Raw genomic sequence first — 11163 nt, 5'->3', positions numbered from 1 at the left:
CCGTACAACTTTTGAGTTCAAAACTGAATAATTCACTTTCTTTTTTAATGTCGCACCATTTTTACTTGGAAAAAAAAAACCGACAGACAAATGCAAACCATGGTTCTTCAGACTTGGGGACTTGGCAGACATTTTCTTGAAAAGGAGTAAAGGAAGCCTGTTGCTTCCAGAAAAACAACGGTGTTTGTTGCCAGAGAGAAGGTTCAAGATTGAAAGAAAAAAATTAGAATTGGAAAAGTTGTATCTGCCATTGTGAACTTGATAGCTTCCCAATGTTTAGAGGATTTTCTAACGAGATTGGTCGTGATATTCATAAATGCTGTTTCATGTTGCATAATAACATGTTCTAGTAGTCAAAAGATATGCAGAATTCAGTGGACCGATACTTTCCAAACGATGAACATACGATATCACAAAATCATGCGTGGAAAGATACCAAAGTGAAAGCTGGAACAGTGGACTTTCACGTGACAGAGTCTGAAAACTACATTGATATTATTTCAGATTCCACGTGGTGGTCAACCTTTAATACAATGGCACTTGTCAAGTTGAGGTGTAGTATTAAATAAGCAGATCCACAATTATTTGAGAAGTCTTTAAAAATACTCCTTCTTTTTACAGTTATACGACTGTGTGAAAATGGATTTTCTTCCTATACTTCAACCAACAGAACACATTACAACAGATTGAGAACAGAAGGAGGTCTGAGAATCCAGCAGGCTTCTGCTAAGCCAGTCGTTGAAGAGATTGGCAAAATGTAAAACGATGTCATTCTTCTCACTAAACTTTAGTTTGAGTTTTGGAAAATACAGTTATTTTTCATGAAATCTATTTTATTTATGTTAAAATGAATGGCTTTCCTGTTTGGGGTAGGCTGAATAATGGCCCTTGAAGACATCCACACCGTAATCGCCGGAACCTGTACATATGTCATTTTATAGAGGACTTTGCAGGAGCGCCTGGGTGGCTCAGTTGGTTAAGCGGCCGATTTCAGCTCAAGTCATGATCTCAAAGTTTGTGAGTTCGAGCCCCGCATCAGGCTCTGTGCTGACAGCTCAGAGCCTGGAGCCTGCCTCAGATTCTGTGTCTCCCTCTCTCTCTGCCCCTGCCTTACTCACACTCTGTCTCTCTCTCTCTCAAAAATAAACAAGTATTAAAAAAATTTATAGCAGACTTGGCAGATGAGATTAAATTAAGGATCTTGAGATTGGGAGACACTGTGGGGTTAGATGATTGGGCACAATGTGATCACTAGAGTATTTACAAGATGAAGACAGGAGAGGCAGGAGCAGGAAAAGGAGATGTGATGAACGAACTGGAGATTGGAGTGATGAGCCTTGAAGACAGAGGAAGAGGCCATCAACCAAGTAATGCAGGAAGTATCTGAAGCTACAAAAGGCACGGGATGGATTCTCCTTTGAAGCTTGCAGAACTAATGCTGCCCAGCCAAGACCTCGATTATAGATACATGACCTCCGGAACTATAAAAAAAAATACCGTTGTATTGTTTTAAGCCCCTACACTGGGGTATTTCTTTTGCAACAGAAGTAGGAAACTAATATAATGTTATTTTTAAAAGAATTAAATAAATACTTCAAACATTTCTTTGTTTTCGTTTTGCATATGATACATACTGATAGATACAATACATACAAACAAAAGCCTTTTGGAATCCCGGTAATTTTCAAAAGTGTAAAGCAAGTCTGAGGGCAAAAAGTTTGAGAATCGCTGTCCTAAGAGATGGCAGAGAAAGACAGAAGAAATATGAATCCCTGAATGAATTTATAAGCTCAGCTGTCTGGCCAGGCTGGACTGTCTGCCCACACGTGGACTGCTATTTATATTAAGTGATAAACTATCTTATTTAAACTACTGCATTTGGGGTCTCTGTGTTACAGCAACCCAGCCTGTACCTACACAGCTAATGTTAGCATTATGTTTCCTTCTAAGTGCAGAATCCCCTCTAAAAACCAGTTTGAACTGATTTCATGAAGATTTTAAATTCCTGGCTGATTTTTAATAACAAAAAGGCCAAAATAAAATTAGAGACCGTTTTAGAAAAATTTATCCTTTCTCTATTAAACTCTCTAATATGGAGACACTATTTTCCCTGCTTTAGAGAAAAAAAATCTTTAATATGATTTTCCTAATCCCTAGATTCATTCGGATGAGAACTTCTATCAGCAAATTACTGATATGACCACTTGCTGTTGGCTCTTTCGTTAATTCTTGCGATTCTTTGGGTCTATCCGCAAACTGAAATCATTTTGAGAAATGAAAGTAATGATGCTTATAAGTTTGCCTCTGAAAGTATCTTGATTTTTTTTTGTTGTTGTTGTTGTTAAATTTATAATCACCTGACGAGATAGGTGGGAAAGATGCTATCACCGCTGGACAAGTGAGGTTGTAATAGGAATGCAGAGAAAGTAACAGACTTGATGCAAATGATAAGTATCTTATGGCAGGGTTAACCAAAAACCAATTTTATGCAGGTGTGCTAAAAGAGCACAGTTTTGTTGATAACATACAATTGGTTATTTTCAGAATATTTGGTAGGTTATTAACCGGCAACTGTTTGAATTAGAAATAACTGGTTTCCAAATAGCTTTTTAAATGTGTAACCTCATCCTATCAAAACTCCATAGGCAGTGAATATAGGTAATAATCATTAAAATGACAATTTAAGCCCAGAAACAAATATTACCACAATACCCTCAATTGTGCTATTTACGTAAGAAAAGACTCAAGGTCCAGAAGCTTTTAGTGAATAATGAGAAGGCGGAAAATTACATCAATAGAGTAAAAATAAGCTAGAAGACTTAAATAGTTAGAAAGACCACCAAGTCTGTATGTATAAAAGGAAGCAGTGAGAGCAGACAAGATGTCACATCACAGAACACAGTCTTTGTGAGAAAAAGCTCAGATATTCAAAACAACAATGTCAGAACAAACTTGCATATATTCACATGGCACATGACATTATGATTATTTTCTGCTGACAGAAATAAATTATATAAATAGGACATCAAAAGGAGTATGTGGCTTTGATCTCATTTTTAATTAATTGCACCCAGAGAATTTTCAGATCACATAAGTGTGGGATAGTAAGTGTTACTTATGTAAATAATTAATAAGCATCTATGATCTATTGGGCTTTTATCTGTCCTTCCAAAGAGGGGAAAGTTATCTACAGTTCAGCCAGTAAGAAATAAACTCATCCTTTAACTCTCTTCTCTAGGCTTATTTCTTTATAGCTTGGAGAAATGTCCTCAGAAGCAAAGCCACTTCTATAATCTTGTTTAGAAGAGGATATTCTAGAGCACGAGCTACAATTAAGAGTTCTTTTTTAAACATACGAGAGGCAAGGAGTTTTGGTTTCGTTTGTTGGCACCAACATCTCTTCTCTCCTTTCCCCTTAAAAATAGAGTCGTAGCTAGTTTGCAATTACCCAGCAAGGGACTTCATTTTCTAAGCCCCCAGCAGTGAGGTGTGTCCATAGGACGTAGCAAAGCAATGCGAATGGAAGTGAGGTCTTTACTTCCAACTAACGTCCCTGAGAGGAAATTTTTGTCCCTCAACAGCTGGTGATGCCCAGAGCCACCTTGAAAGTCACGTGTTAAAGATGGCGAGGCTGTGGACACCTTGGGTCCCTGAAAGACTTCATGGAACAGAACCTCCCTCCGACCAAGAACACTCACCTCAGACTAAGGAGAAAGAGAAATGCACAACTTTGTCACTTAAACCACTTGCTAATACACTACTGGGTGATTTGCCACTCTGTTCCACCTAGATTGTTTGGTGGGGGGTGGGGGTGGGGGCAGAATAAAAATTGGAGCCATTCTTTATGAGCTCCTCAAATGATCTCCACCTCCAAATCTCTCTCTCAATATACCCCCTCTTTCTAGAGTCTTTCTAGAGTCTTTCATGCAAAATCTTTACCTAATGTCCTTCAGGCACTGGCTGTATGATTTTCTCCCTCTGTCTTGGACACTGTATTCTTTTCTTTGGTCTTTTCCTCAAGGCGCTGAAGTATGCTTGGGTTTTCCATGTATTATGAAGCATTTTCTTATAGTCGTAACTCCATTTCAAGTTACCACCTTATCTTTTTCTGTTCCTTAGCTTTCTCCTCTTTTCTCCCACTAGGTCTTTCTCAAAATTCTTGAAGGAATGGTTAACCCTTCCTGCCCCAGTTTCATAGGACTTGTTTTCCAACCCCATCCTTCTACAAAAACTTCTTTCTTTCCTCACGAAGCATGAATCCAGTTACGTCTTTGTGAGTGTTATTCTTTCTAAAGACTTGCACAGTTCTGATGGATACTATTTTTTTGTTCTTCTTTGATCATTCTTCCGAAATCACGACTTCATCTCATCTCCACCTGGTTCAACAAATGCATGTAACTCCTAAGCCCTGTCCTTTAACCGTCCTTCTCTTTCTGTCTCTTGACTATTCTATCTACCACCATGGATTGTCTCATGGGGGTGAACTCCCATACATGGATGTCCTACCAGCAACTCAAGCTCAACATTCCTCAGAGAGATTATATTTCTCTCATCCAAATTACCTCTTACTCCTGATTTCTACATTTCTGATCATGGTTACTTTGCTTTTCCCACATGCAGGCTGGAAATTTCACAATAAAATTTTAACCGGTCTCTCCCTTTTGCTTCCCAGCATTGAGCTATCTGCTGTGTCTTTAGTCTTGTCTTTTTGTCTCTACCTTTGAAATAATCCTCCTGTCCATTCCTGTGTTGACCTTCCTCCCACTAACACTCTAATGCAGGTTCAAACCCTTGTTTTTCCTAGGCTTTTGCAATATCCTCCTCATCTTGAAATCTTTCTTCCTGCAATCCCGTTCATATGCTACTGACATCGTAATTTTCCTATTGTGCAAAACTCAGCATATCATTTTTCGCAATAAAACACCCCTCCAGCAGCTCCCGTTGCTTATTAAATAAAGTGCTTTTGCTGATTTACAAGACCCACTGAAGTCTGATTTTAAGATGCTTTCTCACCCTGTTTTGTACAAGGTGTAATTCATAAGCCAGCCATATGGACCCCTTGATCTCTTCCTGATATGTCCTGCCCTTTCCCACCTCTGTGGCTTCCCTTGTGTAATTCTATTTCCAGGAATGTTGTTGTCCTAGTCTCCATTGGATGAATTCTTACTCCATCTTTAGGTTTAGCTTTAATGCCACCTCTTTCATCAGATGAAACAGTATCCCTGTCCAAACACTATAGCAAATTATCTCAATCACTCTTCTGTCACCCTTCAATGCCATCTGAGTTACTGTCCTTTGGGGCAGGAGAAACAAGATGATATTTGAAGTCTAACGCTGACTCCAGTCATGGCTCTACCACTAGGTGAGCGGGCTATTTTACCTCCCGAGTCTTCATCTCCCTATCTACGAAACAGAGATAATAATATCTCTTCTCCCTCAGGGGTTCTCCAAGGATCATATTAGACGATGGATGTGATAGGAGTTTGGTAAATTATTAAACACTCTATAAACATTACTTGTTATTGGGGCACCTGGGTGGCTCAGCCGGTTAAGTGTCTGACTTTGGCTCAGGTCGTGATCTCACAGTTCGGGGGGCTCTTGGCTGACAGCGCAGAGCCTGGAGCCTGCTTCCGATTCTGAGTCTCCCTCACGCGCTGTCTCTCTCGTTCTCAAAAATAAATAAAAACATTAAAAAACATTACTTGTCATTATGATTATTTATTATTAGAAACTTATTTCTCCAAATACTTTAAGCTTCTCAGAAGTAGGAATCGTGCGTTGTCTTTTTCTTCTGTCCTAAAATATTTACCAGAGTGCACTTGTGCATAGAATTTGCTTAATAGGTATTTGTTGCACAACAACAAAAACAAACCTAGAATTAAAAGAATAACCAAAAATTAAGATAAAACATTCAGGTGGTCTGCCTACATAATACTATATACCTCATTGTGATGGAACAAAGTTATAAGACATTTCATTTGTTTCTTTGATACTCGTGTTATTGATATTGCTTATGATTCAAAATATCTGCACGTTAGTCTACAGAATAAGGAAAAGAAGTAGACACAAGTGAGTTATCTCTCAAATGCTAAAATACCCCCCAATACTTTAGGTACCCACATAGAATGAGTGATTTTCCTCATCTCTAAAGGACACAAAACCCAAAAAACAAAACCCAAAGATTTAACGCAGGTGGAAATGCCACGAATGAACATGCCAATTTCTTTAGAACATTAAATGGATGGTATTCATTATTTCCAGACAAATCTGTGCGAGTGAAATCATCAGGCAAGCATTTGTTGATATCACACAGTGATTTGTATAAATCAAAACAAGAAAATCTCTGTTCAGACAATAAATTCCTCTGGAGGTTGATTAGAATAAGACACTTTTTAAAGAGGATTAGAAGATAATTTTCAGCAGGAGGCCAATAACATATAAAAACATAGTCATTAGCATTCTCCAGGGATGAATGAGAGGTAGACAAACCAGAAGAAACAAGGCCTTCTGATCTCTGCTGAGGGGCTTCAAAATTAAGTGCCAGAACCCACCTTATTGGAGACTGAGTGCCTGATGTATAATTGTCTCACCAATAGGTTCCCCCCCCCCCAAACAAAACGATGAGTAGATTCATATATCCCCAAATGAGAAAAAAAATGTATTTTGGTCCACACGAGGATACGTTATTACAAGAACCTTAGCATTCTAACTACTTTATTCTTCTAACAAAAAGAATTGTATTTAACACTGGAAACTCAGGCCGGATGGACGACTGTTGAGGTATAGTCAAGTCTTTCAAATGGCAATAGGAGCCACATTCTCCCACACTTCTCGCACGCCCTCACCTCTCCGCCTTCCTTCCCCGATGGGCAAAAGGTGGTTGAAGGAGACACCCACCCACTGTCCTTGGTGCGCCCATTAGAACGGTTAAACCTCCATAGATGTTCTGGTTCTCTGCAGCAGGCTTGGCGTTCTCTGCCATCTCCTCTGTGAGTTGCTGGTAGGAAGGTCCCTGCATCGCTCCCCTCTGCCGTCCTCTCATTTTATCCTTCAGATCGGCAGCGCCAAACACACAGCTGGAAAAGAGCGGCTGGACGCTTGCTTTCCTTCGCCAGTGGTTCCAAAAGACGTGACTCCTCGCAACGGAATTGTAAGGTAAAACGTCGCCGCACGTTGACGCGACAGTTGCTGAAGTGGAAGGAGGCTAGAAGAAACCAGGCGAACACGACTCCGCGCTCCACACGGGGCTTTGCAGGCCCAGGCCATCCCTGCGGCACCCGGAGGCGGCTCAGGCTCACGGCACCCACCCCACCCCCAGCTCCCCGGGCGCGTGCCCCCCTGCTGGGGGATTCTGACCTCTCTGTGCAACACCGCCTGTCCCTCCTGTTTCTCCAGGCCCCCGGGCCCCAGAGGTGTCGGTGCACCTGATGTTCGGAGGGCCGGGCTGAGGGATGGCAGTTTCCTCCAGCAACGAACGCTGAGCGAAATTCTCATGTTCCAGGCACAGTGAATGATGGCGCCAGTGGGTCCTTCCTCTTTCCCTTTTTAGACTTGTTTGAGAACTTCTTTTTTTGGGGGGGGGAGCGGGTGGCAGGGGCGTGGGGTGGGGGGAAGGCTTTGTTTTTGTCGTTTGCTCCCGAGCTGGACTTCCTGCATCCCGGATCTCCGACTAGGTGCTCGCTCCTGGTCCGGACCTCCCCTTACACACTCATTTTGTAGTGTATTAATCTACTCACATATTCAGCGGAACATTATTTCACTTTGTGAAATAATATCGTATTTCATTTTGTCCAGAAGAGTGCTATTGGCATGTTTAGACTCAAAATAACATTATACTTGGAGAAAAATGCATACATATATATACACACACCCCTGAAATGTTTCATATATATTTTTTAATACAAGTTCCTTTATTTTCTGGCTTTGAAGTTAACATATTCCAATACTTGGGGGATCAAAACTGCAACAGGGTCATTTCTGATGTTCTATTTGGAAACTTTTCTCCACTTTACGTTCTGGCTCGGATCTGCAAGTGACTCATTTATTTGTTCAACAAGTGAATGTTTTTCTATAGCCGGGTACCAGCCGGACAAGTACTAGGCACTTACAAGTTTGGGGACAAGGGGGGCCCCTGGGAGAGAGAATGTCTATATCAGCTCTGCTGTGGGGGACTCACAATTTCACAGGCCATAGGAAAGCAAAGAGATGGACACGTAAATAATTAATTGTACCTCAACTCATTAAGTGTTGCAATAAAAGTAGATATAAAGTCCCGAGGCAGTAATTACCACGGAGTGACCAACTGTGGCTCAAGGAAGCAGGAAATGCCTCGAGACGAGCCTAATAATTATGATGCTGCTGCTGTACTTTGTACCATTGTTTGAGATTTATGCCCAATCTAAAACCGTATGACCTATTCTTTCTATTTGCTTGTGGCTCTCCTTGGGGAAGATGGTGAAGGGAAGGAAGTAGAAATTACTTCGGCTACCTTTCTGCCCCAGGATTGTGGCCCTGACTTCTTTTTGTTAACTTCCTGACCATGCTCACTACAGAAGGGGAACTTTATGTCTGGGGAGGCAAGGCCCAGGGCTCAACGTGGGGATCCCGGAATGCCCCCTGTGTGCCAAGTATAGTCCTGGGGAGATGCTCGAGGAAGTGGAGAATACAGCCTGTTCCTCCAGGCAGAAAACATTCATATGGTAAATCCTTCTTGCTTCCGTTAGATGCCTGGATGTTTGTGCACTGCCTGTCTCAGGAGACTGACTCAGAGTGACAACAGGTGGGCCTGTATTCTTGCTAGAATTGGAAGCTTGCAAATACACATCATCCATCTTTCACTGGAGTTTCTGTTTCTTTTCTTTCCTTTTTTTTTTTTTTAAAGCATTTCTTGGGCTATGATGTTTCCTGAATTAGTCTTTTCAGAATATTATGCCCATCCAGATAAATCTTACATGAGGCCTAAGGCACTGCAATTCATATGAAGGCAATTTGTCAACTGGTGAATCCTGACTGATTCAATCAATCAGTATTATCTTTTGCTGAAGAGATTCCCCTTTGATGTCAGTATGAACCACGCATATTTAAGGTGATAAGATAGAAATATCATTTTGCAAACAAATTTTAGAAAGACTATTTCTTCTCTTGTCTTTGTGGTGATGAGACTGTGGTCACACATCTGCTAGCCAGGCCCCAGGGCTTTTTGTTCACTTTCTTTGAGGGCTTTCAGAGCAAAGCTCAGGAACAAGGTTTCCGGGAGTTCGCTTCTCAGCAAGGTCAACACCTACCCCGACTTGCTGGGGCTGCGTTCTGAGCTGCGTTTTACCCTACGAAAGATGTAAAGTTTGCCTTCCCATACAAAGGACTAGTGTTTATCACTTTTTTTAAAGTTGGCCTTCCATCTGTCTTTCAATACATTTTCAATCTCTTCCCTCCATCATTCCAAACTGTTTACTTCCCCCCCAAAATAAGAGAAATGCCATTCCTGGCTTGTCTTGTCTAAGCCTGTCCCTTTTCCTACTAACACTACCTCAATTGTTAGGCGAGGTTTGCGTTCGGACATGTCTTTTTTGAGTCACAGGCCGCAGGGTTTAACGTGGGGAGATCATTGCTATAGCTGCTCAGGAAATGAAGAACATTAGTGAAATTCCTTTCATTAAAAAGAGCAAATAAAAACGAGATAGCATATCATTTGCAGTTAATTATCTGAATACAGAGATTCGTCACTTATTAACGCCAAACAGAAGTCCTTTCAAAAAACTACAGTCCCAATGCACCTATATTTTATTTACTTTGGCTCATGCGTGACCACTAAAGAGAGAATATGTCAACTGGCAACCTGCTGATTTATTTTGCATTATCTTGGTAATTTTGAGCCATTGGATCAAAATATTCTTTACATATTTTGAAAGTTTTTAAAGTAGACTTAGCATCAAAATACCAGAAAACCCTGTATCTGTTTCTCTTCTCCGTAGTCCGTCTCTTTGTTATTTGTCTGCTGTTTCAGGGATGTTCCAAAGGAGGTGCAATGAGCATTTAATTTCTTGTCTCAGACGTTCAGGACTAACTCTATGATAATTAATTTTGGTCTTTTCTTCTCTTAATTAAAGTAACCTGCTAAGTAACATCCCCCAGAAGATACTAGCTTATTATTTTTACCCTCTCCTCTCTCTACTCGCGGTGATACACATGAAACCTGGTGATAGATGAAGTCGCTATTTGGCCGTCAGGCATCGCCCTTTCCATGGACGGTACACGAGGTTGGTATTTCCATGGATGGTGCGCCACAAAGAGGGAATTTCCTTTCCCCCACCAACTCTGAATCACTGTCCTATAGCAGTTTTTAATGTCGTCGTAGAGCGGTCTTGCAGTTAGTGAAAATGGTATCACTCCTCTGCAAACTTGCAAATGTTTCAAATGTAAAGGAGGTGAAAACTTACACTTCGATCCCTGCAGAGCTGTTTCGTGTGAAAGAAAGGAGATCTCTCTGTTTATGGTCAACACGGATACTGGTACAGAAGCACTTCCTAAGATTCCAGACCGTGTTTAGACCAGCCCCTTCTCATTGTCTCCAATTTGCTTCCTTTTTCCCATGAACATTTAAAAAAAATTTTTTTTAACGTTTATTTATTTTTGAGACAGAGAGAGACAGATCATGAATGTGGGAGGGGCAGAGAGAGAGGGAGACACAGAATCCAAAGCAGGCTCCAGGCTCTGAGCTGTCAGCACAGAGCCCGACGCGGGGCTCGAACTCACAGACCGTGAGATCATGACCTGAGCTGAAGTCAGATGCTTAACCGACTGAGCCACCCAGGCGCCCCTCCCATGAACTTTTATCTGGGGTCTTGTCCTATTCTCCCAAGGTCCAGGTAAGCATATTATGAGTAGATTACCTGATAAACTAACTTCATCATTAATATTAATGTTTCAGCTTATTTCCCTAACTATACAATGCCTGCCTTTTAACCTACGTTTCAGGGTTTCAAATCAGAGGAATGATCAATAAGAGATATTAGACCCTCCTATCTAGACATTTGTATTTAAATATTCACAGAACTTTTAAAACTTTAAGCCTTTAAAAAGGAACAAGTGACTTAGTGTTGGAAGAAACTCCTTCCCACTGCTCCTAGGGACTGCTGCACCCTCCTTGCATTCACTTATTCATCC

Source organism: Panthera uncia, chromosome B1 (assembly GCF_023721935.1).
Source record: "Panthera uncia isolate 11264 chromosome B1, Puncia_PCG_1.0, whole genome shotgun sequence".
NCBI lineage: Eukaryota > Metazoa > Chordata > Mammalia > Carnivora > Felidae > Panthera > Panthera uncia.
Note: the sequence above shows the minus strand (reverse complement) of the source record.